Here is a 27,199-nt window from a genome sequence, read left to right on the forward strand (position 1 = left end):
CAAAGTGGTGGTGCCATATTTATTTATACATATGCACCATCCTGTTCCCAGGGGTTGGGGTAAGGGATACCTTTCAACTGGGCTCAGAAACCAGCCTTGGGTAAGCAGCACCACAACACTTATTCAGTGGGACATCTCTGTTTAACACCACCTTCCTTAGTTAATTTAATTTATTTCTTATTAAATGACCTGAATGCACCTGAGCTTTCCTTGCTTCCCTTTGCTCCACGGTGGCCTACAAGAGCAACCATCTATGTGATCACATTTGGGCAGTTGGGGGTACAGAATCGTGTTCTCAGAGGGCAACCTGACAATTCGCTCAGAGAGACCCCAAATCCTTAAGGATGGGTCCATACAGCGATCTAATTCACCCCTTCTGTAGACTTGATGTGGACTGCTGGCAGGTTCTCAACATGCCTGCAGTCATAAAATTTAACACGGCAATATGTGGTGACTTTTTGAGTAATCTTTTCCACACTTTGAGTGGGAACAATTGTTATGTAAATAAGCAATATGTATTGCACTATTGGTAATAATCTGGAAATATCCCCACCATGCTTACAATGGAGCTACTTTATGTGACCAAGCCTAGCCTTGTAAATAAGTCTATAGATGTGCCTGTCATTTGTTTCACCTGTATGCTATGAAACTTTTGTTTTCTCAGATCATAAGCTCTAATTTCATCTACTTTCTAATAGAGTGCACACTTAAACAATCTACAGGTGTCTCTGGTTTATGTCAACTGGAGATGTTGGGACGGAGATGTTGCTGGACTCCAACTCCCATCAGCCCCAAGCAGCACAGCCAATAGTCAGGGATGATGGGAAAGGTAACCAAGCAACATTGGGAAGGTCATGTCCTAGAGGTCACCCACGCACTTTAGTTAGTTGACTGGCAAATTACTCTCTTTGTTGGCAAACTGGCTCTTAATTTTGCTAGAGTGTTATGGGTTTCTGAATTCTGAATGTTTCAGTAATTGGAGAGCAATATAAAATGACTGTAAAAGTTAGCTAACTTTTACAGCACCTATAATGGACATCTAAATTGAAAATGCAGCTCCAGGTTTAAACAAACAACATTTTATGTTTCATGGCTTGCTGCTAGATCCCTAGAACAGCGGCTGTCTCACTTGGTCCACCACCTTCTTCCGTGCTATAAATTCCTTTCTCAATTGACATAAAGCTCATGTACCTGTCTGAACCTATTTGAAATGTTGGAAGTAATCCCAGAATGGGTCGGGTGGCCCCATCTTTCCCTGCACCAAAGTCTGCTTGGGATAAGGCAGGTGAGGGGAACTGTTAGCCCTCCAGATGTTGCTGATCTACAACTCCCATTAAGCATGGCCAATGACCAGGACTGATGGGAGCTGAAGCTCAGCAACATCTAGAAGGCCCAAGGTCCCATACCCAGTTAGATGGGGAGCAGGTAGAAAAAATTCTGATGCTTATGGCAGACACTGCTGACTTCTGAATGAACAGGCAAACTTGATTGGGAAATGGTTGTAGAGCATTCTTGTAATGCAGAAGTTCCCAGGATCAGTTCCAGGCATCTCCAGTTAGGGCTTGGAGAGACCCCTGTTTGAAACCCCGGAGAGCCATTGCCAGTCAGAGCAGACAGTACTGAGTTTGAAGGACCTGTGGGTCAGACTCAGTGTGAAGCAGCTTCCTATGATCCTATTGATCCATATTTGGTGGCAAATAATTTGGCCTTTGCATTGGGGTGGTTGTACCTCTTAGGAGGATGAATTGAGGGCTGAGATGATCCTGCATCACCTTCACTGTTGGGAGAGATCTACCCAAACATTGGTCAATCATTTTTTAATGGGCTAACAATACCCTGCCAACACCATAACCCGCAGAATTTTTCCTAACAATTATTTGAGCATTTTCACACATGAGACTTCGGTGGCCTTTTACAATTCCTGCACCTGTAACACAAATTTAAAAATTATATTGCCTAAAGAGTTCTGGCAGAGGACATTTTTCTCTCTCTCGTGTAACAGTAGAGCTTTGGGGTTGCTTGTCAATTGGCAATAGGTTCAGAGCAGACAAAAGGAGGAGCTTGTTCACACAAAGCATATATAACAATATGGCCTACAGTACAGTGGTACCTCGGGTTAAGTACTTAATTCGTTCTGGAGGTCCGTTCTTAACCTGAAACTGTTCTTAACCTGAAGCACCACTTTAGTTAATGGGGCCTCCTGCTTCCGCCACGCCGCCAGAGCCCAATTTCTGTTCTTATCCTGAAGCAAAGTTCTTAACCTGAAGCAGTATTTCTGTGTTAGCAGAGTCTGTAACCTGAAGCGTATGTAACCTGAAGCGTATGTAACCCGAGGTACCACTGTAATGGCCAATGGGTTAGAAGGCTTCAAAAAGAATTTGAGAAATCATCTAGAGGGTTGACCAATGGTTATTTCTCATGACAGCCAAATCAAACTTCTATATCCAAAGGCAGTATACCTCTGAATCTCAAGTGTTGGGACATACTTCAGAAAGACACCTCCCTCGAAGGGTGGATATGGGGCTAAGTTAAAAAAAAAAATCTTATTGGTTCTCAAGTGAAGGGGAATTACACTCTGTAATCAGGGTAACAATCTCCCTGCACCTTTAATCAATTACAGAAAAACAGATTATGTCGCTGCACAGTATGCAATAAGGATAATGTGTAATTTGACCCTTCATCCAATGCAGCAAGGATCTTTTATTCAGCATATGTCAGAAGCCCCTGGAAATTGTCCTTTGATTGCTTTGCAACGAAACATGGTCTCTACATTTCATAAATTGATAATAATGTGTTCACATCCTAAACTTCCCCCTACCCCCTATACTAAAGATCATTTGCAAATGTGCACAATGAAAGCAGGAGGCTGAAAGGTAATTCTAGTACCATGTGTGAAAATGCTCTTACGCTTCCCCTTACAGATTCCTCACAAATCTTCTTATCCTGCTACCCAGTTTTGCTTCGTATGGATCAGAAACCAAGATGGCTCTTGCTTGGCTCAAATCATTTTTCACCATATGTGAGATCAGCAATGTTACCAATAGGCTGGAGTTTGGTATAAGTGAATGTCCCCCACTGCCTACTTAGCTGGCACTCAGAAATCTAAATGTTACCAAGAGTCACAGCTAGAGAAGATGGTAAGGGTATCTTTTCCCAGATCTCCTGTGTTTTTAAAAAGGTGTACATGAAACTGTAGGGTTGCTAACTCAGATTAGGGCCAAAGAAGGGTAGGGATTCAAACTGAGGATGATTTGGTTCAGGAAACCTTAGTGAATGCTGCATTTTTGTTCTGAATTGATATCTCTTCCCACATGGCCACATATAACCTTAAAAAAAGCATAACCCAAAAGGGGATGGACCTCCCAACAATACAACTAGTTTGGGCCTTGATTTTGCAAAACTTCATTGAAAACAAAGCTGTCATTGTATTATTGTGTTGTTTTTTAAAAAAACAAGGATTTCCCCCCAAAAAAGTGGGAAATGGAAGGAAATGTCCACACCATACCTGAAGGCCCAAAGCTATCCAAACCATAATGAAAATTATGAAAATGTCTGAGCATGTTGGGCAAGGAGAGGGTTAGTTCCTTTCCCTCTTTGCCAGTTGCTGAAGACGACATTCTCGGCAATCATGAAACAGAGGAGAAGCATGAATATGGAAGGCTGTGACGACTGCTGATGGAGACAAAGGACTGAGGTTGGGTTGAGGTTGATCTACACATCAGGAAGTAAAAATCTTAAACAACAGGAAAGCAGTGGCTGGAGGGGGGAGACTGGAAGGACAGGTGAAATGATGCTGCTTGTCACAGAGAGATCACTATGACCCTTGGCCCTAGCTGCTCACCTTCTCAACAGTTCTAACACCTCTTCCCCTGCCTTCTCTGCCCCTGCTCCCACTTTTCCTTTCTGGATTTCCATCTCTCCATCCTTAAATGCAAAGGAAGAGGCACTTCATCTCACTTTATATAGAAGGGGTGGGGAACTGTATTGACCCCCAGGGCCATATTCTCTTCTGGACCACTTTCTGGGGCCCACATGCCACTGGTACCCTAGTTTAAAAACAACAAACCAAAATAGTAGGCTAGTTTCTACACCCCCCCTCTATCCTTCATCTAGACAAGCAAGTGGTATTATGTGAGTTCCAAGACACATTACAACCAGGTAAAATCCCTTGAGGAGGGTGTTAAGCAGTGTGAACCACTGCCACCAACTCAACTTCCAGGGCATTGGGAGACGGGTGCCCCAAACATGGCATCTCCCATGTTTTGTGACTGCTATCAGTTATGGCACCACTTCATTGCCATAGAGGTTAGGTCTACTTCAAGGACTTCAGGGAAGAGAAAAGTAGGAATAGCTGCTACCTCCAGTTGCGGTTGTCATCAAGGTCACAAACACACACACACCCCACACACACCATTCCTGGAGCACAGCATTACAGACCCACAGGACATTAATTTGCCAAGGGTCTCTCAACTCTGCTGTTCATCTGGCTGGTAGAATTTTGGTGTGGTTAATTAGACTGTGAGAATATAATAAGACCCTGCTGGATCAGACCAATGGCCCATCTAGTCCAGCATCCTATTCTCACAGTGAGCAACCAGATGCCAATGGGAAGCCTGAAAGCAGGACCTGAGAACAGCAGCTGTCTCCCCATTTATGATCACCAGCCACTGGCATTCAGAAGCATACAGCCTCCGACAGTGGAGGTAGAGCATAGCCACCATACTGCTTCAGATTGTAGGTGGTGGGTGCCATTTTGGTATGCTCTCCAATGTAATAACTTCCTGTAACTAACAAACAGTGGGAGAGAGAAAAGCACACGAGAGTCCTAGTCCACCTGGTTTCCTGCTATGCTACTACTTTTCCATCTGTTTTTAAAAACCCAGCACACATACACACTTAATGGCTGATGAAGTGGTGCTACCCATTCTACTGTCACAGGATTCTTATGACAATATGGCCACTGAAATGTATCTCCAGTAAATGTGTGCCTGACTGTTATTCCAAAACCCAAGTCTGAAGTGCCATGGAAGGTCTGCTTGGAGCTCTTGGACCAAAAACTGCTTATTTCACACATGCAGTTATCATTTGATGCTGCAGTCAGCCAGAGAGACGCAGTCATGTGTGAATGAGCCCCAGAGACTCTGTGTCCACATTAACTCATTTGCAGCACAAATAGGTAGTTTTTCCTCAATCTGGAATTGCCCGTGCTTATCCTCAATATGCTGCTTTCAATCTAGATTGATTCTAGATCCTGAGATCCAAAAGGGTAGGCATGGGTACTCGACACATGTTTCAAAACCCTCCCCTTGTTTAGGTCACCCACACCTTTTCCACCCTGCACAAGCCCCAGCTGAATGAACAAGTAAGTAAGTGGTTAAGTGGTAAGTGATAAGAATCCACCAACAACATTATTGGACAGTTATGGACTCCATCCCACCCCATTGCCAGGACCACCCACATCTGCTTTCAAATGGACACACTGCATGATAATGCAGAATGAACCTGCACTGAGCTTCTTATTTTCAGAATGAAATCTGTTTCTGAAGAAGCATTTTTCAGAGGCAAAAAATATCTGATTTCTCTAGACTGTGCATGGGCTACACAGGAAAAAACAAACAAACAAGTACTCAGTCTCCATTGATTCTAGAGTAAAATGCAGTGTGTATGCAGCCTCTGTTTGACAAATGTGAATTTACCACTCACTTTCATTGCTTGAGGACCTTGGTTATGGGGTGGCCATTAATGAATAGGGATGAAAAGCACATAAAAAAGAAGTCAATCCAATTCCGCCCCCACCCCTCTGAGATTTCCATGTTATGATCATGGGATCTTTAATGTTGGAATCATTAAACTTTCCACAGGAGCCCTTTCCTCCACCTATCAGAACCCTGCTGTTTCCCTGTTAAATACGAGACATTCCTCTATTAGCTGGGATCACACGTCTGTTTTTTCTGGCATACTTTAATGGAATGGAACGATTCCAAAGTGCTAAATGCTGTGGTCTGATAGATTGGAAAGGACATAGATCCTAAATATCTCCATCACTCCCCCAACCACTGCCCTGTGTAAAGACCCAGAACAAAAGTGAGGGAGGGGGAGCATTTACTAGAGCAAGAGGGGAGGTGGGGAGATGAAGAATCATTTCCAGGAGGGAGGCTTAATCAAGACCCAAAATAAGCTGAACTGCAGCGGTGCTAAGTTGGCAGCTTCCTGTCGGTCATTGCAACCCTGACATGTTCTTCTGCGGGAGCAAAAGGAGTATATCTTCCCACAGTGTGCCGAGACCTCCCATCACAGGGCCAAGAAACTTTGCCAAGGATGTCAGGCCAATCCATCACGCTTTTCACTAGACCCAAGCCAGGGGTGTGCAGGAGGTCACGGAAGGGGAAAACTCCTTTACCCACACATATGGGCCACCCAGCATAAATGTCCAGGGAGAATACAAGAGAATTTCATGTCTAGCCAAGACGTTTACAAAAGCCAGGATGGAATGGATATCAAATAATACAGAGGAAGACAGCCAAAGAACAGCTATGTTCAGACATTATGGGAATTTTTACAAGGGGAGGGCATTAACAATCACTTTTCATCAAGCCCCTGGGGTCCACATGTCAGTGGTGGGTATGGGTACTCCACACTCTCACAAACTCCACACTCTCATAGTCCCCTTCCAGTTGATCCATGAAGATTAGTTTGGGAATGGAGAGTTGGTGGGGGGGGGGTTGATTTAGTTCACATTTCAAGGCAAACTTCCCTGATTTGCATTTTCCAAAACAGTATGTGGACCAAAACATAGACGTCCTTCAAAATGTGCACTTATCTGAATTCTGCAATGCTAATAATGTGTACAAAAATGCATATACTAGGGCAAAGTGTGCATGAAATGCATATATTTGTGGAAATAACATGGAGTGTACAGCTTTTGGCAAATGCTGAAGGTGCGCCTTTTACCCTGGCCTTTGACACCTGAGACGTGTGGTTGTAATCTGATTTATTCTGAATTTTTAAATTATAAATTGCTGTAACCTACCTTGGGACCTGCTAGTGAAGGGCAGCTAATTCATTCATTCATTCATTCATTCATTCATTCATTCATTCATTCATTCAATCAATTAATAATATGATTGGCAAACAATGCAGTCTCCGGATAGGTCTCATATAAATATACCTGAAAATAAATTTCTGTCCTTCCCTGGTCAACAGACCCACTATTTCAGGAACAGCCAATGGGGAGCTCTTGAGATGCTTTGTTCTACATCTCCCACCATCCCTAGCTACTGGCCATTCTCGAAGAGGCTGATGGGAACTGTTGTTCATAAAAGCACAAGAAGAGCCTGTTAAATCAGGCCAATGGCCCATCTGGTCCAACATCCTGTTGTCACAGTGGCCAACCAGATGCCTGTGGGAAACCAGCAAGTGAGGCCCGAACACAAGAGCATTCTCCCCTCCTGAGGATTCCAGCAACTGGTATATTTAGAAGAAGCCCTATTGCTTCAGACTGTGGAGGCAGAGCATCACCATCACGGCTGCAACTTTCTCCTCCATGAATTTGTCTACTTCTCCTTTACAGCCATCCAAGTTGGCGGCCATCAATACCTCCTGTGTGAGCAGGTTCCACAATTTAACAGTGCACCCACTACTTCTGGAGAGCATCACAGTGGCTGTAGCAGTTCCAGGCCTCAGTAACAAATGCAAGGAAACTTTCTCTCTCTGTCTCCCAAATTAGATCACGTTCTCAACCAAATTCCCAGACCGTTGCCTTTTGCAAGAAAGTCAGGAGATGGATGGATGGACCAACAAAGTCGGCACCATCTGAGTGAGTTATGTGAAGCATTCAGGACAGCAGGATGCTAACAAACCAGCTGCTAAATGCTGGACTGTCATCAAGCAGCAGTTCTTCTCCTTGAAACAAATAAATGCCCAAGCCACAGCGCTGCATGCTTGTTAATCAGCAGTTCCATTATCACTGGGCAGATAGCCCTCTAATGGACACCCACAGGGTTGTAGCCTGTGCAACATGCATTGCCATTCCTTTGATTGATTCACCCTCAAGATAATCAAGTAAATGAGGGAGGATGCAATGTTTCTCCAGGAAATGTTCAGCGGTGAATACATTGATCTTTGCACTTAGCTGGTTTCCATATGAGGATGTGGGGTGGGGGCTAACCTTGTTCTGAAACAATTTCAAGATGCCTGAACCTTCCTCTTGATTCAGGGCCTGTATTCAGGCAGGGAACGGGAATGGAAAATGAGCTGTTCTACCATGGGGCAGGAAGTTGCCAACCTTGTTCTCCATCAGATGTTTCGGACCGCCAGCTGTGCTGACTGGGGCTGATGGAAGTCGTGGTCCAAAACATCTGATAGAGAACAAGGTTGATAAAGGTTGGTATAAAGGACCTCCCCAAGCGGTCTGTGTTCCATCTGAGGAGGTCATGGTGCTTTGAGAGCCAGTGTGGTGTAGTGGTTAAGAGCGGTAGTCACGTAATCTGGGGAACCGGGTTCGCGTCTCCGCTCCTCCACATGCAGCTGCTGGGTGACCTTGGGCCAGTCACACTTCTTTGAAGTCTCTCAGCCCCACTCACCTCACAGAGTGTTTGTTGTGGGGGAGGAAGGGAAAGGAGAATGTTAGCCGCTTTGAGACTCCTTAAAGGGAGTGAAAGGCGGGATATCAAATCCAAACTCTTCTTCTTCTTCTTTGTGGTACAGAGCACATGTTCCACACAGAGAAGGCCCCAAGTTCAAGTCTGGCATGTTCAGCCAAAATAAAATACGTCAGGAATTGAAGTTGGGAAAGTGATTTTGTCTGGAATTTCGGAGCACCAGTCAGAGGAGACAGTTTGGAGCCAGATAGATCCATGGTCAGACTCAAGATAAGGCAGCTTTACACCTTCCCTGCAGGGCAGCACATAGCCTCCACCCAATCTGCCCCTTGGCCCCGATCCAGGAGGGAGGCAATTAGGCCAAACCACACTGGGCCAGCCTGAGGACCCACCCCCCTGGAACCAGTCCTGAATTAGTGGAGCTAAAGTTTAATTAGTTATATATATATTTTTTTTAAAAAAGCAAAACCTAATGAAACATGTGGCCACAAGGGAGCATGGGAAGGCGATGCTGTGTCGCCTTCCCTGCTTCCCATTTGAGAGCAGAGGGATGAATTCTGTGGGGTGCTCCTTTGCAAGTGGCTCCTCTGCTGGGAAGCCACTGGGCTCTACAGGATTAAACAGCTGTTGCATGAATGTTTCAGTATCGCAGGGTGCTGATTCGTAAGTGGCTTTCCTCTTGGGAAATCCATTTGCAAAACAACACCCTGCACCGCACAGGATCAGTGCCTCCACGCAACAGCTGTTATATGTGAGTTGTTGCTTCAGGGATGGTACAAGTTAGGCTGCTACCTTCTCCTAGTTAGATGCAGCTGTAGGCTAGGTATACTTTTTGTTGGGTTATCTTATCTGATGGCTGCCTCTTCTTCCTGCCTCTCCTTGCTGCCTGATGCCCTGGCCCATGCAACCCTTCTGTAGCAATCTGCGGTCGCCTCAACACTACAGGAGGACTTTTTGATCATCCAGTATCAAAAACCCAATTTATTTTCAAGAGAAGACCTGGCTCTGATTAAAATAATACAGTGGTACCTTGGGTTAAGTACTTACTTCGTTCCGGAGGTCCGTTCTTAACCTGAAACTGTTCTTAACCTGAAGCACCACTTTAGCTAATGGGGCCTCCTGCTGCTGCCGCGCTGCCAGATCACGATTTCTGTTCTCATCCTGAAGCAAAGTTCTTAACCTGAGGTACTATTTCTGGGTTAGCGGAGTCTGTAACCTGAAGCGTATGTAACCCAAGGTACCACTGTACAGTGGGATCTATGATTCTTACTTGTCTTCAGTTTACCATTTGCAGCAAGACTGTCTTGTTTCCAGGTGTTCCACATAACGTCAGTGGTTGTGTGTGGTAACTTGCTACAAATAGCAAAAGACAAGTCCTGCAGACCTTACATAACTGCTGGGCTTCAACCTTCCACAAAATATCCACCCCCCTATATCCCCCAACACTTGCTTGCTTTTTAAAATGAAGTTTGTATTGATTGACAAGAAAATCAGACAGCAGTACATGGAACGTGACCCTCAATAATTGAATTAGGCCATTATGGCCCCACTGTGGACATACGGTGTGTTTGCACTTTGCGGAGAAGGAAAGAGAATTTTTTTTTTTAATGCAGCAATTACACACAGAGAGAAGAAGAAGAAGAAGAAGAAGAAGAAGAAGAAGAAGAAGAAGAAAGCAAAGGAAACAAATGTTCTGGATGCTGAGATTCAACAGAGGTCTAAAGTAGGAAACTGCTCAGCTCAGAAGTGCTGACCCTGTGCCTTCCCAGAATGCTCAAGGCTGAGCAGGATGTACCAGTGATCTATCTTAGTGTACGGCACTGGGGCCTTTTCACACAACAAAATCCATTTCCCCCCAAACATTGGACTTTTGCAGTAAATGATGGGGACATGCACTGGAAAGTGTGGGATACATCTTGCTTGGTGCAGCAGCATCTAAACTCCCTGCATATATTTCAGAATGAATGCTCATTAAATACCTGACATCATCTAATATCTCTGCAAAAAAAAATCAGGATGAATGCTCCATAAACAGGGTCTCTGGAAGTGCCTTTGCACTGTGAATGAGCAACAGGAGAAGAATAATGCCAGCCTCCATCCCAGAGACAGAAAGGCACAAGGGATGGGGGTAAGAAGCAAGAGGAAAACCTGGACTTCATGACCTGACCTGCAAAATACACCTCTCTCTCTCCTCTATCTATCTATCTATCTATCTATCTATCTATCTATCTATCTATCTATCTATCTATCTATCATCTATCTATCTATCATCATCATCATCATCATCATATCCTGTGTGAGATTAAAGACCCAAAGTTGTTTTTTTTCAGGGCCTTGTTTGCATGGCACCCAAAAACACACATTTTGGGGTGCCATACGATTGTGCCCCCCAAAGCACTTTTCAGGGCATGATCTCAGCGCAAAATTGTGCAAGATTATGGTGTCCAAAATGCAGGGAATGTGACAGCATTTTAGTGCAAATTTTCCCTATCGTGGTCATGTTTAATGCAATTTTGCCCAACCTACATATTTTTTACAAGGCATTTTCCCCAATAGAATGCCATTTCTGTATGTTATTTTCACCCATATATGCATTTGTAGGCACGTTTTAACCAATGTCTACATTTTTTGTGCGCATTATTTTGTTGGACAGCTGCCTTACATAATTTGGAAAAGTGAAAATCTAGAAGGATGACCGTATTTTGGTTTACATGCTCTTTCACAAAATGTGAATTAGGGTGATTTGCCTTTAAAGGTAAATAGAATCAAATTTCACCCCCATCCCTATGTATAGGATACAGGTGGGCAGGCAGTTGTACTCATCCTTTAGTGTACTCTGCCCTCAGAGAAAAAGAGAGAAAGAGAAAGAGAAGGAATGTTCCACCCACCATTTGCTTTGGCTCCACCCACTTTTGCTTTAGCCCAACCCACTGTCACCAGTATGTGGCCACTGACAACTTTCCTGCATGAGAATGCAGCCTTAAACACTGAAAAAGTTCCTGACAGCCGCTCCTAAGAGACCACATTTAAGTCTCTCTCTTACACACCCCATCCTGACTAAGTTGCTGTAGATCAATAGTAACTTAACAAGGACTTTAAAATGCTGTGGTCCTGGAATATCTGCATCCAAGCAGCCTCCTCTGCCTTGATGTGTCATTTTCTTGGCACCAGCCTCCCAGGCAGGATTTAGAGCTCTTCTGAGTGGGCGGGAATCGTCTCCTCCCCAATTCCCATCCCGAAGGAGTCCGAGGAGGAAGAAGCAAAAAGTCCACAAGGCAGGAACATGGCAGAGAGCAGGGGGGATTTTTTTTTTTAAAGAATAACACAGGAGATTTACAACTCAAGTCATGGTTCGAGTTGCAGAGTCTGGGAATTTTTTAAAAAATGGTGAAAAAAGAAGAGGAGGACCACATACCAACAAAAAGTTCCAAGACAGTTCCATTAATTCCAAGATACTTTGGTGCATTGCAGCTGGAATGGAAGCAGTCAGAATGTATTTTACAGGAGAGGGGCATCTCAGGGAGCCAGTGTGGTGTAGTGGTTAGAGTACTGGAATAACACTTGGGAGACCTGGGTTCAAACTCCCACTCAGCCACAAAGCTTTCTGGTGACCAGTCACTGTCTCTTAGCTTAGCCTATCCCACAAAATTGTTGCGAGGATAAAATGGAAAGGAGTAGAGCTATGTGTGCCACCTCAAGTTTGATGGGACTTGTAAGGAATTGTGTCTAGGACTCAACCTCACAGTACAATCCTATACATGTCTTACTCAGAAGTGGGTCCCAGAGAGTTCAAGGGAAATTATTTTCAGGGAAATGTGTACAGCTTGGGTAGGGAACCTGGGGAGCTCCAGATACTGCCTATTGACTTAGGCTGATGGGAGTTGTGAATCCAACAGGGCCACAAATACACTTTCACCCAGTCTATAAACCTGGTTCTTTCTCTACAGAACAAGAGAAGACTCTAAACCAAGGGTCAGCAACCTAAGGCCCATGGGCCAGAAGCGTCCCACGGAGGTCGTTTGACTAGCCCATGAGACATCCCCGAACCGAGTTGCCCACTCGCGTGCTGCACTAAGCTGGCACAGCACAGCACAGGGACTTGCTTCCGCGGCACCATAGCATCTGCGTCTGTGCATGCGCCGAAAAATGCATCTGCACAGATGCCCAAAATCATGGGCGTGTGCACGATCTGGCCCACAGAGGGATCTCTGCGGGACCGATCCAGCCCAGGCAAGATAAACCTTGCTGACCCCTGCTCTAAACTATTCGCAGTGTTGCATTCATAGCTTTGGCTCAAAATACATCCTCCTTTGCCAATAATTTGGAACCATTTAATATGTGTTTCACTAACTCATTTATGCTCCCTTCTCTGAGATTATCACACAGCTAAAACTGATTGGCTACAGTGTATCACGACTTGATCCCTGATAGGGTAGGATCTCATGCATGACAAATCCTGGAAAGAGAAAGTAAAGGCAACCAGAACATGCTGAAATGGCATTGAAGAAGCTGCAGTTAGGGAACTCAGTGGCATCAAATAATTCCAGAAGAGAATATAAAACAAATCAAAGTGTTCTTTAAGAGACAAAAGGAAATCTACCATACCAAAATATCCAGCCTCGATCCAGCCCCCCCCCCCCCAAATCCAAGGTGGATAATATCCAGGGCGTCTCTACTTGAGATGCACAATTCATATGACATGAATCTACTCAGAAATATGTATCACCTGTTTCAACAGAATTAACAGGCTTGGAAGGAAGGAAACATCCTGAATTGTTAGCTCTAATTAATGCATCACTCACGACCCGGCATGCACATTAAATGGGCTAAATGAACTGCTTGCAATCACATACCATTTTAGAAGACCCAGGGAGGGCAGAGGCAAAAATTAGCAAAATGCAAGTGATATCTCCTTCCTCACTGAAATTTCCCAGAGCAAACAGTGATTGAATAGCACATTAGTGCCCCCGCTCCCACGATGTATCTGTATCCCCCACTGCATCAAGTCCTTCCATCCCCGGATTCTGTAATTGCCCTCAGCAGAGGAAGAGATAGAGAAGATCATTAATAGTCTTTGACACTGGAGATCCAATGTATAAGAAAAGCTTTGCAATTGCTTAGATACAGGCTTCTGTATTATTCATAAGGCCCATATCTATTAAGCATATTATTTATGCTACCACTGAGAGATGTAATAAATAAGGCAATGCCCTCCCCTCCCCTCCAAGCATCCATTTTGGCTGTCCACTGAACTGCGAGTCCCATGGAGTCACCACAGTTCACCCACCCACGGAAACAGCAACAGAAAGAAGGGAGACAGCAGGAAAAAAAATGTAGATTTCTTTATAGTTCTTCTGCACGATCTATCATAGAGCAATTCAGAAATTATTTCCCCCGCTAAAGAGTGCATATTATGCATGTCCATAGTGTCATGTGCTGTTAGGGTGGCCATATCGCCTGTGTTAAAAAATACAGTCCTCTACTTGAAGGACTCTCTAGTCTAAGTCTGTCTTACAGATAAAGAACCATCAGAAGGGAGATCAGGAGCCTTGAAAGTGTATGTCAACCATTCCCACCTGGACAGCCAACTGAGGAAGCGCACAGGTCACTACATCTCAGTACAGTGAGATGTTTTGCATTTCTGTTTCAGCAGCTATTTCTATGTCTGCATCTACAGATATACACAAGCATGTGCAAATGTTATGCAAATTGTTGTTCTCCTTTTGAGTGATGCATTCCTTCTCTTTTAGGGTGGTGCTTTTTCCTTCTTTCTGGGTAATGCGCAAGTGCCCAGCCTATGTGCTGTCTCCATGTGACAGGAGTCTAGAGGAAGGCAGGGCAATGGCTACTGTTGCATTCCATCCCATCATCTCACTCCATAAAGCCACTATCGTGAGTGAGAGAAATCATGGAGGATAAGGCATGTTGCCTCTGATATGGGAACCTACAGACATTATGGCCAACATGGCTGGTTGAGCTACAACTAATGCGCGTGCACATGCACGCACACACACACACTGGCTCTCCTTGCTAGGTCCTGTGTTTTGAGATGCTTAAACCCCTCCAAGATTCTGGTGTTTTTGGGTTGGCGTGTTCTGCAACATGCCATTGACACAATAATAATGCACTATGGGCGGAATTATATTGGGCCATCCACATACCTTTCCTTTTTATTATTCATTCTGCAACACTTTCCCAAGGTTACCACGTTATTATTGTCTAGAAGGACACTTTTATACTATGGCACAACAAAAGAGGGACAACCCCTTTCCCCATGGGATATTTGTGGCATGAAAAGTTACAGGATTTCAGCAGGAAGCTGCAGGACCAGATCAAATTGTAAATGAAACAATATCTGGGACTTTCTAATTTAGAGAAAAGGGAAGTACGGTAATAGGTGATATGATAGAAGCTTATAAAATCATTCATGATGTGGAGAAAACAGATAGAGAAAAGAGTTTTCTCCCCCTCTCGTACCACTAGAACTCATGGACGCTATAAACTGAATATTGGAAGTTTCAGAATAGTAGAAAGTACTTTTTCAAATAGTGCATATTTAAACTATAGAACTCTCCCACAGGAGACAGTGATGGCCATAAACTTGGATGGCTTTAACCGAGTATTAGACAAATTAATGGAGGATAGGGCTGCTGATGGCTATGCCCTGCCTCCATGGGCAGAGGTAGTAATGCTTCTATATAAGAAGAAGAAGAAGAGTTTGGATTTGATATCCCGCCTTTCACTCCCTTTAGGGAGTCTCAAAGCGGCTAACATTCTACTTTCCCTTCCTCCCCCACAACAAACACTCTGTGAGGTGAGTGGGGCTGAGGGACTTCAGAGAAGTGTGACTGGCCCAAGGTCACCCAGCAGCTGCATGTGGAGGAGCGGAGACTCGAACCCGGTTCCCCAGATTATGAGACTACCGCTCTTAACCACTACACCATAATAATAATAATAATAATAATAATAATAATAATAATAATATTCATTATTCCCCGCCCATCTGGCTGGGTTTCCCTAGCCACTCTGGGCAGCTCCCAACCGAATATTAAAAACACAATACAGCATTATCACTTGCTAGAAACCACAGGAGGACGAGTGTTCTTGTGCCGAGATCCTGCTTGTGAGTTTCCCACAGGCATCTGGTTGGCCACTGTGAGCAGATGAGCCATTGGCTTGATCCAAGAGCCTCCTTTTATGTTCTTATCCGTATCCCAGATCTTTTGCGGACAGAATCATGTATAAACTTCCCAATACCATCGTGAGCACAAATCATCACGGACCCATGTAGTGGCCCAAACAGGGAAGAGTGGAAAGGCATTATTTCCTGCATCAGCCAGCCCAAATTGCACCAGCACCTGGCCATAAGGAGCCCAGACAGCAGTGGGGGAAATCTATTCCTCTTTCTTTTCTCCCTGCTCAGGTGGTGCTTGTCTGCTCTGCAGGGATGCTCCATCCAGCCCTTGATACTCCACCATAAATTGCATGGCAGTGATGTAAGATGACGGATACTTTTAATACAAGGGGCCTGTCATTTATTTATTAAGCAGCAACGGGCTCTGGAGGCTAGGACTGATGCATTATAAATCAACCACATTCCCGGCTATTAAAAATTCATCCAATTCATAATGTAGTACGCTAGTAATTTCTTTATTAGTCTTGAGCTCCCAGCTTCCCCACCCGGCTACTTTCCATCTCCACACTTGTCTACCTTTCACTCCCTTGCTTTGCTTTCCTGGTATGTAAAGATCAGTCCAATCTCATGAAAATGAAAAGGAAAGGGGATGACCCGGGGTGGAAGGGAAACACCTATCTTGATAAAGTCACCTTTGATTGAGTCATCTGGGGATGAGAACTTGCATGCAAGAGGCCCCAGGGTTAAGCAGAGTTTGGATGAGATTCCTATGCTGCAGGGGGGTTGATCTAGATGACCCATGGGGTCCCTTGCAACTCTATAATCCTATGGTTCTAGATCTCCAGGTACAGCTGGGGATGCCTCCAGTCTGAAATGCTAGAGATCTGCTGCCAGTCATTGTTAACAAGGTTCAATGACTTAGGATATGGCAGTTTCCTGTGTTCCTAGTCAAGAACTGTAGCACAGTGGTAGAGCATTCAGAAGGTCCCATATTCAATCTTAGCACCTCCACAAAGAGGTGGAAAAGGCTCCTGTCTGAAATCCTGAAGAGCCACAGGCAGTTAGTGAAGACTGTGTAGATGCTAAACTTTTGCTTGGCTCCCACAGTTCAGGAAAGGGCCGTAGGTCCATGGTAGAGACATGTGCTTTGAATGCAGAAGGTCCAAGGTTCAACCCTAGAGAACTCCTGGCAGTCAGCACTGACAATAGCAAGCTAAGTGGACCAATGGTCTGAGCTGGTGCAAAGCAGCTTCCTACATTCACAACACTCAGAGAAACAAAAACAAAAAAAAAATATTTTAAAATTTATTTATTTATTACCTCCAGATAGGGATGAGGGAGAAATTCCATTCATTTAAAGCTGAATTGATAAAACCTGCATTTTCTGAAACAGTATGAGAACTGATACACAGACACCCTTTGAAGTTTGCACTTATTTGAATTTTGCGGTGCAGTTCTCCAACCAACCAATATTTACAAAAATGCATATATTAGGAGAAAATATGCATGCAAATGATTGTTTTTAATGAAACTAACATAGAAAAATGCATGTTATTAGGAGCTCTTACTTGCAAAAATACGTACGTTAGTCAAAACTTGAGATAAGAATGGGTCTGTTAGGAGAAATTTGCATTAAATTAACACTGAAGAATTTTCATGGGTCTTTTTAAAAATTCAAATTGCTGAAGGAACGTGGAGAATTGAAATAGACAGGCTCTTCCATCCCTACCTGGAGAGGATGCTTTCACCTCAACTTATCTGTTCAGGATCCCTAGAGCACCTGTTGCCGCCTGGTCTTCAGGACAACAGTCCAGGCCTCACTCAGCACAATGAGCAGAAGGGTCTGAATCAGGGCTGACTGATCACATTTTGACGTGAATGAAGAAACAAACAATTACCATCCAAAGAGGACCCATCCACTCCCTACACTTCTCATGTAAGACCGTTGTCCAGACAGTAGCATCAGCTGACTGCACCACACCATGTAATCCCTGAGCATCACAAAGGATGTTCGGTATAAGTTCTAGAACACTTGTCTTCAAGTAGCATGCTGGGACCTAACCTAAGGTTGCATCAGTGTCTTTGAAGAGGAAAGTGGGGGGGGGTGGCAGGGAAAGATTTGCAACAGCTGGCCTTGACATCAGGTGGGAAGATAAATTCCCAGGCAGGCAATCATTCGTTCTGCGCCCCCACCAGCAGCAGGAGAACAGCAGGAGCCGGGTCAACTGCAAAGCTGGTAAAAGTGTTTGTTGCCATCTTTCTGCTTTGCTGTGCTACTAATCCCCTCTGAAGGGAGAGGAGAGATGCTGGCCCCACCCAACACTGACTTTGGGGAGGGTTGGGGAGGTTGAAGGGGGGGAATTGTTGGTTGGAGTAAGGGGAGGTAGAGGTTTCGTTTACTTTGGTTTATTTATTAATCAGTGGATCAGAGTACAGTAGAATCTCAGTTTTCGAACGTAATCCGTTCTGGAAGAGCGTTCAACTTCCAAAACGTTTGAAAACCGAGGATCAGTGGGCTGGCTGCAAAGTCAATGGGGAAAAAATGAAAAACGTGCCTCGAATGCTGTTCGACTTCCAAGACACATTCAAAAACGGAAGCAATTACTTCCGGGTTTTTGGCATTCGGGTTCCAAATGGTTCGGCTTCCAAGACGCTCGCAAACCAAGGTTCCTCTGTACTGGTTTGCTTATTATTTGAGTATTTTTTAATGGATGTTATGTTATATGAAATATTAATACATTATATGACTCCTCACTTTCCCCCTTATTTATATGACTCCTCACCTTCCCCCTTATGGTATTACTACTACTACTACTACTACTACTACTACTACTACTACAACTGTAAGTCGTTTGGAGACCTTCAAGTGACAAGTGACTAATAAGTCTAATAAATGGAATGAAATGAAAGGAAAGAGAAAGACAGTGACAGGAGGTTTACATTAGCAATTTATAACTGATCTATACTGATTTAAAGGTCGTTGTTTCCTCTCCCCCCCCCCATATCCTGGGAATTGTAGTTTGATGCAGGTGCTAAAAATCATTTGTTAGAAAGCTTCCTTCCCCCTCTCACTGAACTACAGTTCCAAAGGGTACCCAGTGAGAAGGCAGATATTCCTTGAGAGAGGAGAAGGGCACAGACAATTAAAAGTAGGTCTCATGTTGCATTGGGTCATTGGTTTGGAAAGATCAAAGGCTACTGTTGCAGGACACACATATGACTCACAGTTCTAGGGAGGGGCCATAGCTGAGTAGCAGAGAACATCCTTTGCAGGCAAAAGATCTCAGATTCAATCTCTTGCATCTCTAGATAGGGCCGAGAAAATTCTCTGCCTGAAACCCTGGAGAGCCACGTCTAGTTGCTAGGTAGCACCATGGAATGGACAGAGCTATATGGATCAATAATGTGATTTGATAAAATGAAGTTTAAGTGCTCAGTGTCGGGTGGGATCCCATCCTACTTATTTTCAGGCAGACCTATAACCACCCTACCTTTTGAAGGCAGACATGATTGAGTCTGTTCTAATTATCCCACTTTTTGCTCCCCCCCCCTTCCATTTTATAAGAACATAATAAGAGTCTGCTGGATCAGGTCAGTGGCCAATCTAGTCCAAGATCCTGTTCTCACAATGGTCAACCAGATGCCTGTGAAAGTGCACACACATACACACATCTTTCTCTCTCTCACACACACTTTGGATGACTGGGCAACTTTCTGTATTCAAGTCATTTTCTTACTGGGTGCACTAAGAGTGTTCCCGAGATCACCCTTTGGGTGGCAAGATTGGTAATAGCAGGTCAACCTGTACAGTGGTGCCCCACAAGACGAATGCCTCGCAAGACGGAAAACCCGCTAGACGAAAGGGTTTTCCGTTTTTGAGCTGCTTCGCAAGACAATTTTCCCTATGGGCTTGCTTTGCAAGACGAAAACGTCTTGCGAGTGTTCCGATTTCCCCCCCGCTCCCCCCCTTTTTCTAAGCCGCTAATAGCCTTTTAGCCGCTAATCCGCTAAGCCTTTAATAGCCGCTTAGCCTTTAATAGCCGCTAAACCGCTAATAGCGCTAATCCGCCAAGCCGCTAATAGGGTTGTTTCGCAAGACGAAAAAATCGCTAGACGAAGAGACTCGCGGAATGGATTAATTTCGTCTTGCGAGGCACCACTGTATTTGCTTGCTACCACTAATCTCATTTTATTCGTGTGTGTGTGTGTGTGTGTGTGTGTGTGTCTAATATAATTTTATTTGCCTTTACATACCAACTTTATATTCCAAGGGTCTCAAGGTGGCATAGATGGTTCTCCTCATGTTTACATACTTAATGGAAGACCAACTATGATCAGGAAATGGTCGTTAGATGAGGTCCTCTTGACTGGCAACAGCTCCAGGGTTAGAGGGGCACTCTGCAGAGTGCCCTCTGCTGTCTCTGCTCCTATGTCAATGCAGGCTTACTTGATGTTGGGTGACAACAGCAGGTGATCACTGTGAGACAGCTGCCATTTTAATTTTGCACCAAGTCTGGTGATGGAGTGATGCTATGCTAGGGTATTGTTGGAAATTAAACTGGAAACCTAAGAATATGAGAAGTGCCTGCTGGATCATGTCAATGACCCTTCTAGTCAAGCATCCAGTTCCCACAGTGGTCCACCATATGCATGTGGGAAGGCCACAAACAGGACCTGGGCCCAAGAGCACTCTCCCCTTCTGCAGTAGTAGATAGGTAGCCGTGTTGGTCTGCCATAGTCAAAATAAAAAATTCCTTCCAGTAGCACCTTAAAGACCAACTAAGTTAGTTCTTGGTATGAGCTTTCGTGTGCATGCACACGAAAGCTCATACCAAGAACTAACTTAGTTGGTCTTTAAGGTGCTACTGGAAGGAATTTTTTATCTCCCCTTCTGCAGTTTCCATCAACTGGTATTCCACTAACCTCTCAACATCAATTGGAGAATTAGTTTTGAAGGGCAGCTAGAGAATATTTTAGTGGTGAATTCTGCTGCTGGAGATCTGGAGCCCTAGCAGATGTCCCAACAGTGTCCGATGCAGACACTAGACTTGATTGATAAGCACATCTTGGTGTCAATGCCTCACTGGACCAGCAGAGAATTGGGAGAGCCAGATTTGTCTGTCTGCATGTGAGGGTTGAAGTCTGCCTCTCTAACCCCCAATTGAAATAGCCCAGTGTTTCCCAAACTTGGGTCTCCAGCTCTTTTTGGACTACAACTCCCATCAACCCTAGCTAGCAGGACCAGTGGTCAGGGATTATGGGAACTGTAGTCCAAAAACAGCTGGAGACCCAAGTTTGGGAAACACTGAACTAGCCACTGGGAGCAGACTCTAGCAGAGAAGGCAAGCTCATCAGCACCCAATGCTCCAATTAGCATTATTTCTTCGCTTAACAGATGAATGCCAGTTTCCCCATCAGGGAGTTTCAACTAATTGAGTGGTTTGTTTTCTAATGGAAATGGGCTCTCTGCACCCAGGAGTGTGGTTGATCCCTGCTGCAACATCACCAGGCACCGCTGTGCTGTCAGCTTTAGTCATTTGCGGGCTACGCTTAGCTTCCTTTGATCTGTATTGTTGATATAAACGCTTGCCATGAATACTTGTGAAAGGGAAACAGGAGCCAACGAGGCAGAACCTCAGATCCCAACCTCCTGGCTGTAGGCAGTAAGTAACACACCTGTGTGTTGGCAAACAGGGACTGTAGTACACCTGGCACATCAGAAGAGAGACTTCTAAGTACGTGGGGTAATCATACATGAATACTAAAGAACTGGTTATATGGATGTTAGCAGCAGCTAGGGTATCTCTGGAACAAAAATGGAAGCTTTGCAAAGCCTGCAAATACATCTGTGGTATCACACACACACACAAAAATATGTAGATTTCCAGAGGCTTAGAAAATCCATAACATTTTTATATTGTATGATCAGAGTTGATCATTTATACCAATACAACTAACCTGCAAGACTATTCAGTGCTACCAATGGAGAAAATATGGACATCTTAATGTTTCTAAGAACAGTTGTCTCATCATATCTTCCAATTTTGTTGACAAATAAAGAGAATGGATATGTGTCCCCCTATGGCATGTCTGGTCTTTTTGTAGTATTTTGTTCATCATTTTTATTAGGGTTTATAACTTATGTATGATGATTTTTTTTTAAAGGAACATAGGAGGAAATCTGGAATCAGATATCCCAACTAGGGTCATCACATCAACGCAGCTAGAGACTAGGAGTTAGCAACAGCCCTGAACCCCATGCAGTACCTCCAAAATAAATAAATGCCATATGTCATTGGGATGCCAAGTATGATGAGCCACTGGTTTTTTTTATGTCATTGGAGCTACTTGCTAGACGAATGAATTACAGGCATTTACTGATGGTGCATCAATACCACATCCTAAAATCTTCCCAGCAGGTGACTTCATATGAAACCAATCTGATGCCACTGTCTTGAAAACTCTGCCATGAGTTGCCTTCCTTCACTTAGGATGACCTGTTGCTGAAGGAGTGTGAGGCATCAGGTGACTCAAATTATGAATCCAGGCAGCAGGAGTCAGGCATCTTGCTCCCTGAACCATGAACGCAGCTTGCAAGCTGAAGGACTTATCCACCTTATCCACCCCATGCTGCAATGCCACTCTTACAAGGTTCATCAATTCAGCTGCAGCAGATAAGCTGAGGAGGCATGGCTAGGTTTACATAATTGTGAGCATTATGTTGAAAAATAAGATTTCCTTCTTTTCTAGGCCCGCTGATCCAGAATTTGTCTGCCATATCTCCTGGCTCCATTCCTTGGTTCTTCTTTGCCTGATCTGAAACTTAACCCTAACAGGCTCTCCTTGGCAATGTCATTTGACTCTGGACCTCAGCCTGCTTACTTCCCAGAATCAGACCCCCAATATGGTCTGTCTGTAAGCTTCCTGAAGGTCTGACAAGGAGGCAACCTAGTCTGTCTTCTGTACCACCAAACTACTGGTCTTCAGTCTGCCGAACCTCAGCCTACAGGCTATCTGCCTGCTTCATGTCCAAGGCACTTATATTTCTTTGGACCTCAGCACTTGGGCAAAACCCTCTCAATGACAAGCTCAGTGGTAGAGCATTTGCTATGCATGCAGAACGTCCTAGTTTCAATACCTCGCATTTTCTGGCAGGTCTGGGAGAGAACCCTGAAGAGCTTCTGCCAGTCAGAGTAGACAAAATTGAAATAGATAGACCAATGGTCTGACTCAGTATACAGCAGCTTCCTAATATCCCAATCCAGCCAGTATTTTAACAGAAAGTTGACATACCATGTGGATAAACTATCAATTTATCTATATGAAATAAAATCCTATATTATGCAGAAGGGTTTCCTCCCCGGAAAGTGTGTGTGTGGATTGCCATGTATTTACAGTTCTTATATAATTATATTTAATTACTCGATTAGTGTGAATATGTGTAATTACTAACTTGCAATATGCAATTATGCAAGGGCAGTATGTAATAAATGAGGTCGTTAAAATGCTTGTTGGAAGGACGTCTGCTACGCCCACATGGAGAGCCTGGCTCTCTTGCTGAAGTGGAGGATGTCGCCACAAAAGACCTGGCCTCAAGGCATGTACAGTGGGCCACCAGCGCTTGTAATAAGAGTCCACGACCCACTGCTTCCCTAGGGATGCAGTGGCAGATTCTGAATGATAAACTCTCATGGCGGATAAGGCTGCCATGATGACTATGTTCTCTCTCCACTGTCAGAGGCAGGTTACCTCTGAAAACCAGTTGCTGGGCAACATAAGCAAAGAGAGTGGTGTTGCACTCAGGTCTATTTAGAGACTCCCTAACTTTAGAGTTGCTTTGAAGCCTCAGGTGTCCCAAAAAATCGCAACCACCCTTCCCCCAAAACAACAACAACAACAACAACCAAGCTGACTTGGGAAATGCCCAGATCTCAATAAGGCAGAAAGTGAAGTGACGTCTTTCATTTTGTTGGTCAAGTCTAGGAGCAAAGAGAGGACAAGTTTTGGCTTCTGGTATCTCGGGCATGAATGAATTAAGAATAACAGTGAATTCTTTTCTTGGGGTACTTCAATCTCAGGGATCTAGACTGAGGATAAAATCTTTGTTTTTCATGTGGATCTATGCCTTCCTATATGCAGGTCAGTGGAGAGAGCTTTTTCTCCCAGAGCAAAGAGGCCATCTCTTTCAAAATCCATAGGGTGTTTGTTGCTCAGAAGGTCATCCCCACCACAACTGACCCTTCGGATAACAGGGTATTTGCTGGGACTAACATTTTCCCATTCTAGTATTTCCCATAGTGTTTTCTATACTATGCATTACCTTCCCAGTGCTCATTTTTCCATCCCAACGCCCCCCCTCTGCCCCCACCCTGATTCCTGTTGTATTCACCCCAAAACAATAAAGTCTGCCCTTGCAGAAGAAATGCTGCAGCCATTGTTCTGAAATTTGGCAGGCTTCATTCTCTCATGAGGGATTACTGTGCCTGAAAAGTGTACTGAATTCTGGCAGGAAATGAAAAAGTTACAGACTTTTTGGAGTTGTTTTTTTTTTAAAGCAAAAACAAAATATCAAGGCACCCTGCGTGAAAATCCCTGGCTGTATCTGCCTGCAGTTTGGCAGGCTTAACCCACACTGGAGAGGTTGCTATGCCTGCAAATTTCATCAGCTTCTGTGAAAAGGTAAAACAAGTTTTAGCTATTTTTATATTCCTCCATTATAGTGAATGGGAGAAAACGGAGCTCTTCTTTTCCTTTTTTCCTTTTTTTAAAAAAAGATCTAATTCATTCCCAAATAACAAGTCAAGTTGGAAAGACATGGTGACTCTGAAACAGATCGGACTGCTTCTCTAAGGTACTCTGTAGCAAGTTGAATCTTGTTGCAGGTGTACATCCCTAACAGAGTATTTGTAGGCAGTGGCATAGCGTGGGTTGTCAGCACCCAGGGCAAGGCAAGTAATTTGCGCCCCCTAACCCGTGGATTTGTGCCCCCTAACCCTAACCCCCAGATGTTGTGCCCGGTGCGGCCGGCCCCCCCTGCACCCCCCACGCTACGCCACTGTTTGTAGGAAACCCCCCCCCAAATCAGTCATGGCATGTGAGGTGGGTGGTGCACCCCAACCTCTTGTCTGCAATGGAGCTTGCCACTTGCCCAGAACAGGATGGCATCCAACCTCATGTGCCATGAATAAATGGAAATGCCTGTAACGAACAATATTTTCTTTGCAAAGCTCTCTAAACCTCAGAATTCCATGCATGTTTTGCCATATGGGATTAATAAAACAGCAAGCTTGCCAGGTGTTTCTACTATAATCAGACAACATCACATCATTGAAAAGAGGAGGGGGGACTTTTCAATTACCTATAAACTGATTGTAAGAGAACGGGAGTCTCTTACAATCTTAAGCAGAGACTTGAGTTCCCCTAAATAGCGCCTCAGTGGAGCGCTAGTGAACTTGCTAATCACCTTGTCTAGAAAATGAGTGGCTTCTTTCTCCTCTTTACTCATTTTCTTCTTTTTCTGAGTCTCCTTGCATAATCTTAAGAAGGATCACTAAAGAAAATAAGGAAATTCAGATAAGGCTCTTAAGATGGAGAACAGGCATAAATATTCAGATTAGTCTTCCCCAACCTGGTGTCATTCCCAGCGTTTTTGGACTTCAGCACTCATTGTTTATGACCACTGGCCAAGCTGGCTGGGACAGATGGGATGCAGAAGGCTTGAGAAAATCTGCTTGAAGTATGCTCCTGCAGGTGTGGCAACATGGCCTAGTGGTTAGGACTAGAATAAGAAAGACCTGGGTTCAACTCAAATCACCTCTAAGTTATGAAGGTCACTGAAGAGCCAAAGGTCAGAAACCATCTCTCAACCTAACCTACCTCACAGGAAGTTATGGGAGGTTACAACATCGGAGGAAAGGAGATGTGCTGCCCTGAGATCCCTTTGAAGAGGGGCAGTGGTATTAACACAATAGCAGGACCATGCCTGCATGCTAGAGCATACACGTCACATGCCAGGGGGCCACGGTTCAATCACCAAACCTCCCAGCTAAAACAGCGGAGAGCTGCTGTTGGTTAGTGTAGATTAATACTAAGCTAGATGGATGAAAGGTCTGGCTTGCTATACACCAGCTCCCTGTGTTCCTAGAAGATTGCATAAATGATTCTGCACAGTCAGTTTCTTGGTACTTATAGCTGGCACATAACACTGGTGCTTAAAAGCTTACACTTGGCTGCCCATCTGCTACTTGGCCAGGTTAAAAGTTCTTGTACTAACTTGCAAGGTCCTTAATAACTTGGGTCCAGGATATCTTAAGGGCTGCCTGATTCCTTATATCCCTGCCTGATCTGAGGGGTAGTCTTCTGTTAGTGGTCCCCTTTGGCTTGAGCCAGATTCTATGGAACGGCCTCCCAGCTGAGATTAGGCAGGCTCACTCCCTGTTGAAGTTCAGCTCAGGGGCTTGGCAAATACTTTTATATTCCAGCAAGCATTTTGAGGAAGTTCTCAGCATTTATGATCAATTTTAATTGATTTTAGCCACTGTATGATTAAACAATAAAATAAAATATGTACCCCACTTAGAAATTATGATGATTAAGCAATATATAAAAAGCTCAAACGATGGTGATGATATAGTTTGACACAAGCTGCCATCCCCGATATAAGTTGTTCAACTGTCATGCAATAAAAAGTCTCATGAATTGCTCTCAAGTAGCCCACTGAAAAGTCAGGAATCCCTTGGGTTTTTCAGACTGTAACTCCTGGAAACTCCACTTAGATATTATAACCCAGTTTGGATCCTTTCTGAGTGGGCATGCACTGCCGCCCCCCACCCAACCCCCTTCACAGGATCCTAGTGCAGTAATGAGATTCAGCCTTTGGCAAAAAGTTCTGAACTGGATCACCAAGCCACAGGACAAAGGCACATTGCTGATGCCCTAAAACACTATTTGACTTTTTTTTCATTAACAAGAAATAACAGCCAGGTCTTGTAGCCCATAACAAGGCATCCCAGATTCAGAGGTAGCAGGAAGCCGATTTGATGATACTATGATTTTCTGCATTTCATCAGCCATTCTATTAGACCGAACCAAGTAGCTTAGAATAAACATCCGTCATTTCCCCCTCCCCTTTCCCTGCAAAGTGATAAGCAATGTCTATTAGTATAGAAAGTGACAGAAATCTATATCATGCCAATGTACTATTAATAGTGCATTAAGCATATACAGTTCTCTCTCTCTCTCTCCGCCCCACCATTTCAAATCAGTAACTTGTGTCAGCATGGACTTCATCAAAGAAGGACTGGCTGTGTAGACTAGCCAAGGCTGCAGTGCCAAGGGAAGGAGGTGGAAAAGTAGAAGAAAGTTCTGAAAACAATGGGCTCCCCTCTACTTTGTTCCAATTTCACCCACCCAATGCCTTCCAGTTGTTTTGGACTATAACTCCCATCAGCCCCTGCTGGTATGG

The 27,199-nt window shown here is 44.3% G+C and overlaps 1 protein-coding gene across 5 annotated transcripts in view; it reads right to left on the reverse strand.

Moving 5' to 3' along the window:
- Positions 1–27,199, reverse strand: part of NTRK3 (neurotrophic receptor tyrosine kinase 3) — a 421,270-nt gene that overhangs the window by 122,449 nt on the left and 271,622 nt on the right. The gene's annotated exons all lie outside the window — the stretch shown is intronic.

This window comes from Podarcis liolepis (assembly GCF_965112155.1).
Source record: "Podarcis liolepis genome assembly, chromosome: 14".
NCBI lineage: Eukaryota > Metazoa > Chordata > Lepidosauria > Squamata > Lacertidae > Podarcis > Podarcis liolepis.